Source organism: Amblyomma maculatum, chromosome 8 (genome assembly GCF_055883805.1).
Source record: "Amblyomma maculatum isolate TAMU_Amacu chromosome 8, ASM5588380v1, whole genome shotgun sequence".
Lineage (NCBI taxonomy): Eukaryota > Metazoa > Arthropoda > Arachnida > Ixodida > Ixodidae > Amblyomma > Amblyomma maculatum.
The window spans coordinates 102,456,994-102,464,011 of record NC_139351.1 but is presented as its reverse complement, the minus strand read 5'-3'; positions in this window follow the sequence as shown (position 1 = coordinate 102,464,011).

Below are 7,018 nucleotides of genomic sequence, written 5' to 3'. Positions count from 1 at the left end.
ACATCGGGATGACACAAGCGGAATTGGTTCCAGCTGGAAACGTTAGTGCAACCCAAGTATTCAAGGGTGGCTTCAGTTTTAAGATAGATAACCAGCTTCAGGCTTTTTTTTTTTTTTTGAGTACCCAATCGCTTCCGTTTACTTTGCGCACGTAACATGAGCCACAGTTGTACATTGATTAACATTTTCATAAATTTGCACACATCGAGAGCATAAAAGGATCGCAGTTGTATAAATGAAAAGAAGTTTGCTGAGGTAATGAAGTCCTCGGGAGAGCGATTCTGCGGACCCTGTGTCCAAGCTCCGCGGTACGCGGTACGCGGGACTGCTCAGCGAGAGTTCGGTTGGATTCTTGTCGGTTTCGCTGGGTAAACAGGCAACAGATGTGGAGTGTCGGCTTCTAAGTTCCCGAGACAGGCATACTGGGGTACCATGGAGAGTAGGATTCCTTCAGGTCCACACGGCAGCCGCATATCAACATGCGCATACATAAGCATGAACTTACGGCGATCGACTACTGTTCCCAAGGACGCGGGATCGAATCCCGGCCTCGGCGGCAGCTTTTCCATGGAGGGGAAAAGCAAGGCGCCCGTGTGCTGTGCGATGTCAGTGCACGTTAAAGAACCCCAGGTGGTCGAAATTTCCGGAGTTCTCCACTACGGCGTCTCTCATAGTCTGAGTTGCTTTGGGACGTTAAACCCCAAAAACCAACCAACCAACCTTTTATTTTTTGACGCCAAAGTGGAAGGCGCATCCTGATCGTGTGTCTGTTCTGAGTTGCATAATGCGGCCTGACGTCATTTTCGTGGCTGTTGTGCAAGCACGCGTTTAATATACGTTCAAAAACATGTTGCAAATCAACACGATGTTCGTGTTTACTACGTCCGTCCTTCTGGCTTCTGTGCTGTGATGACACGCAGAATTTTTTTTCCCCCTATAAATCAAGGTTTATTAGCTGCAAATCAATACAGCATGTCAAATATGTAGACGAGGTCTCTAGAGTCAAACGACCGCACAGGAAATTACTGTGCGCTGTGTACCTTTTGAACGGTGTAGAAATGAGGGCGTGTTTTGACCACCCCGTCCGCCTTTATTCTCTCTTTGCCTTTGATTGTTCATTTCACCTGCATTCACTTTCACGTGTGCACCACACGACAGATTTGAGTAACGAGCGTGAAAAATATACGATCAGAAATTAGGTCTCACTGACCATCATCATCATCATCAGCCTGACTATACCCACTGCAGGGCGAAGGCATCTCCCATATTTCTACAGTTAACCCGGTTCTATGCTAGCTGCATCCACTTGACCCCTGCCAACTTCTTAATTTCATCCGCCCACCTACCTTTCTGCCGCCCCCTGCTACGCTTTCCTTCCTTTGGAATCCAGTTTGTTACCCTAAGCGACCATCGGTTATCCTCTCTTTGCACTACATGTCCTGCCCATGCCCATTTCTTCTTCTTAATTTCCACTAGAATGTTGATAACATGAGTTATTTCTCTGACCCACTCTGCACGCTTCCTATCTCTTAATGTTACCCCTACCATTTTTCGTTCCATAGCTCTCTGAGTTGTCCTCAACTTAAGTAGAACCCTCTTGGTTAGCATCCACGTTTCAGCCCCATAGGTGAGTCTACCTTTCTACTTTTCCTGTCTAGGTCATCAATCATTATTTGCAGTTCATCCTCCGAGTTGCTTAGCAAGGCACTGTCATCAGCAAATCGCAGATTACTGACGTATTCTCCATCTACCCTTGTCTCTAACTGCTCCTGCACTGATCATTGCTGCAAAATTACCGCCATCGTCGACCCTGACCGACTATGATGTTGATGCTAACAAATTATTACGAACAAACTAAAAGGAGTTCCGTTACGCCCCACATGTTCATTAGCAACGGCTCCGAACAAAATGCACGCGCGGGATGCATGACGGGAAAGGATGACCACGACATCGCACTTCAACAACCGCTGCCCTCGTGCCTCTCGCCCCGCAAGGAAAAAGCATAGTGCGTAAAGCGAAATTATTTTGTCCCTTCTTGGTGATGGTTTATTTCCTCATCAATGCATTCGCCATCCATACGCTGACTCGGTGGTTGGTTTGTCCGTTTCAGAGACCCACGAGCGCAATGCTCGAACGCAGACGCCCAGACATAGATGGAAGCAGTTCTTTGAGAGAAGAAGAAAAAAAAAAAAGAAAACCAGCGAGCCTTAAATACGCGAAGCATTCCTTCCCCATAGGAATGGCGTTGCAGTTAGCTCGTCCAGGTATACCGGCGCATATTCTGATTGATTACTTTAGTTGTTTAAAAACACATAGGACTCAAGTTTAGGTAAGGTACTACGCGTCACGCTCATTTAGAGTGTCGATGCTCATGTCGCCGCAGATTACTGCCTTTTTATTTTTATTTTTGATGCAAAATAGTCCAAGGTAGGGTCTAAGGTGTCGAGAACAATGCTGAGTTCAGCTAGGACGACAGTACACGACACATATAGTTAATTAGTTGGTTAGAATATGCAGGATATATGCATATGCAGGCTTTTCACTTTATCTCTGCGTTATACAACCCTCGTCATGCTACACAGCATTGAATGCATTAACTGTTAAAGGTGCCATAACCACCTAGAAAAAAGGAGTCCAAATCGATAGATTACTTTCAAATGCTGTCAAAGTTGCATATTTCTCTGCAAACAGGGACATCGCACGAGAGAAAATAGCGTAAACTGCTAGTAATTGCGGCGTCTTGCCGCGCAACCCGTCACTGCAGTTTCGAGACGAACAAGTCATTTACCCAATATGCATTGCCTAGAGTTATCTAATCCATGACGCTCTTTTAATGACCTAGCGTTATCATTGACATTTCTTTTTTTTTTTTTTTGGAAGCCTCTATGTATCAGAAATTTTCCGTTTTTGTTAGTGAATCACGAAGTGCAAAAAAAAAAAACGCAAAATCGTCGAAACAGTGATAAAGAAAAGGGGTCTGGATGTTTATTTTCGAGTAAACTGATTAGAAAAATGCGCACAGCTTCCTCTTGTCATTTGTCTACGTCTGGGTTGAGGTCGAACCACAGACCTATAAGATATTCGTGAGCTTATTTCCTTTCTCCAAAGCAGAGCCACTCAAGCGGACACTGGCATGCGCACATAAACGTTTCTGTTATGTGCGCATGCATGAAAAAAAAAAAAAAAAAAAAAACGTCTCTGTCCCCGGCCATTAGCGCAGGCAAGGAGGCAGGGGTGGAAAGGGACAAGCACTGAAAGGCTAGACAACAGCCTTCGCAGCGCCGATACGTGGCCGCACTCTCCAAGGACGTCCATCCCACCGGATCGGCGGGCCGTTCGACGGAGCCGGCTGGCAGATCAGCGTCACGCGCCGGGGAGAACGTTCGGAACCGCCGCAAGCAGTAGCCAGCCAAGGTGAGCGTCACAGCTGCCCGCAGCGGCGCATTTTTCCAGCATGCGCGCTTCGATGAGTGCACGCATGCAGGATGTGGCAGTGTATGCAGGATGGCAAGCACTCACAGATTACGACTAGCAGCTTACCGGTATCGCTCAAGAGGAAAGTATACAACAGTTGCATCTTACTTGTACTCACCTATGGGGCTGAAACGTGGAGGCTAACCAAGAGAGTTCTACTTAAGTTGAGGGCAACCCAGAGGGCTATGGAACGAAAGATGGTAGGGGTAACATTAAGAGATAGGAAGCGTGCAGAGTGGGTCAGAGAAATAACTCAAGTTATCGACATTCTAGTGGAAATTAAGAAGAAGAAATGGGCATGGGCATGACATGTAGTGCGAAGAGAGGATAACCGATGGTAGCTTAGGGTAACAAACTGGACTCCAAAGGAAGGAAAGCGTAGCAGGGGGCGGCAGAAAGTTAGGTGGGGGATGAGGTTAAGAAGTTCGCAGGGGTCAAGTGGATGCAGCTAGCACAGAACCTGGTTAAGTGGAGAAATATGGGAGAAGCCTTCGCCTGCAGTGGGTATAGTCAGGCTGATGATGATGATGATGATGATGCAGGATGTGGTAGTGCTTGAACAGCTGACCCTCGAACCTTGGAGGCTGGGCGTTCAGTTCCACCCGTAATTAGATAATTAGCAAAGTTGTAGAAACAGTGACAAGCCACAAACCCACATCAGTGTGGATTAGACTAGAAGATAAGTATACATCCCATCTGAAACCAAGAAGAGAAATTTGATCTCGGTAAGGATATGTGCTGTGATGAAGAGGACCAATGAGATAAGCATTGAGATGATTATAGATCGATGCGAGAAGTGCTGGTACTATAGCGGCGTAATATGGATAACGATGACGATTTGGCTGATCCTGTGTCACGCTCTCCTGAAAGAAGTGACCACTGTTGCGACAAACATGCGTCTCAAGTGGGCCAAGTCTTAAAGCAACAGTGAATTTTTACAGAAGTAACTGCACAGGGAACTCTCCAGAGCATAAGGCAACGGTGTCCTGCATATGTCAGCGCCGAATATGCGATCGTCCACCTCTTTTCCAATCCAGGCGTTATTAGCAAGAGGGTTGGGTAGCAGGTGGCCATAAGATGAGATATATGCCCTATATAGTGTGTTCATGTGAACGTTCGGCTAATATAGTCCACGTGGGTTTCCCTTTTCACCCAATTTGTTAGATTTCCTACCGGAACACCTTGTCGCTGAATCCGCGACGATGGGCTTTCTTAAACTGAATAGATTGTATGGAGCCGACACGACACGCATGAGGCATCGCAAAGAATAGCTTTTATTTCGTCTATTTTTCCTTTACTGATCATGCCAATCATCATGACACTGACGTGGATGTAAGGAACTAGAACATACACCAGAAAAATGCTTTCTGATTACGGCAGAATGCAACATTAGAAACCGATAAAAGTTATGTCATCATACCTCTGCTTGATATTTGACAAAATTCTGCATACGACAGGTGAATAGATGTCTTGTTTTTAACGCAACTACCTCGTAAAGAATAAGTACCTCGGCGCTTTCAAATCAGCATTAGGCGTATGAGGAAATCGGCGCCCTCGTGAAACGCACCAATCGTATCTACGGGCGCGCATGAAATTGCAACACGGCGAATTGAGTCGCTGAGTAATCTGAAGTAAGCCTTCGAAGCCGTTCTCCTTGAGGTGGACCTTCCATGCTGCTATTAAGGATCCACGTGCAACTTCGTGGCGAGCCGCCGATGCCTTAAGGAGGCCATTTCCTCGTCGGAGATAAATGTAGAGGCCATGCTTGCTCGATAACATATATATCTGACATTTGGTCTCCATAACTTCGTAGTAAGAAAACGACACTGAACGTAGTACGTGTGGGTGCTTGAAGACTAGTAGCAACTCACTCATGCGCATAGCGGAATTTGCATAGAAACGATATCTAATGTTGAATAAATGACGTGGTTGTTATGCGCGTTCATTTACGCACAACCCACCTTTATTTTTATTTTATTTATTTATTTATTTATTTTTTTGTAAAACGTGGGAATGTTCTGCACTAATTTGTCCCCGTTCGCAGCAACAGTGAAGACGCTCTTAAGCAGTGTTATTTGCCGCCGAACATCCCGTGGCTTTAGGGTTATATGCAAAAAACATCGAATAAAGTGCTTGCTCTGCATCGAGTTTGATATGATGCTTAAAGTTGGGTTTTGTGGTCGTGATTTTCGTCCTTTTTACTGTATAGCTGTTTTACACTTCAGTCCTTTAGCTACCCTATCCAAAAAACCATGAGTCACAATAACCTCATACAGATTTCTCATACTAAACTCAAACTAAACTCGTATAAATCTCATATAATCTCAGACAAATATCATTCAGCGTATGAGAAATATGAGATTGTATGAGATTTGTATGAGTTTAGTATGAGAAATCTGTATGAGGTTATTGTGACTAATACAGTTGTTTCGCTAGGGTACCCGCCTGCTCGGGCAACAACATTGGCCTGCAGTATGGTTAAATAAAGTAAGCGACGCCCTCCAGCTTTTCTCCTTCCATTTCATATTTCAGCGGCCGTCGCCAAATGTGAACGCAATATATGGCATGAAAATTTGTTAATTTAAGAGTTTTCGACCAGTTAGCACCTCAGATATTCAGACCTGGAACAGATACCTGGAAATGTGTAATGGGAACGTTTTGTCATCCATCAGCTTTGAAGTACGAATATATGCAGAGTCAAAGGAAACCGAACAAGGGTTGAGAAGGAACCTACGTCCGCTAGAGGACGTTTAGACTAGTGGGCTTGTCTTCATCTGTACACACAGACGAAGGCAAGCTCTGGTGCTCTTGCCGAAGCCTTGACTTGCGGACTGTGGCCCCCTCAATACTTGTTCGTTTCGTTTTTAATATAAGTCCTCTTGTCGAAACGCTGATTCGCGGTCTGGGGTTCCCTATCAATTTTAGATGTTTTCTTTGACATTAGCGCCATTTGTTTAACCTACACCAGCTACACCAGTGTAGGAAATCTCCTATACCTACAATGAATTTTTGCTGCACTGGTGTAGCTGGTGTAGATTAAAAAAAATGGCCCTTCTGTGTAGGCATCTTATTCACCTCATTGTACACCGAATATATACAGAGTAATTTTGAAGACCGGCCCAAAGGCATTAGAAGCAAATAAGACAAGGCGGGTTTCAATAGAAAGACGTTCCAATAGAATAGAACTTGTTTTCTGAACGAAATGGTCGTCTTGCCAGACTTTTGCAGCTGGCGACTCTGTCCCGCCCCAGGAAACCCCCAGATGCGACTCAGCAACGAATGTTTTCCGCTTGGGCATGCACCACCCATTTCAGTGTAAAAACTGCGATTAGAGCGCGCAAGGATGTTCGCAGAGGGCGGATACTTTCTAGCATGCTAATTCTGCTTCGCCTGCTTTCGCGTACAGTTCGTAGGAAATATATAGGCATAAGTACGCATTTTCCTTTCTGCTTTCGGAGTGAACAGACGAGCTATTCCGGAGGGCTTTTTAACCTTCTCTGATTAGAAGCACGAGCCTGATCTGCTTTATCGCTATGGAGGTCAG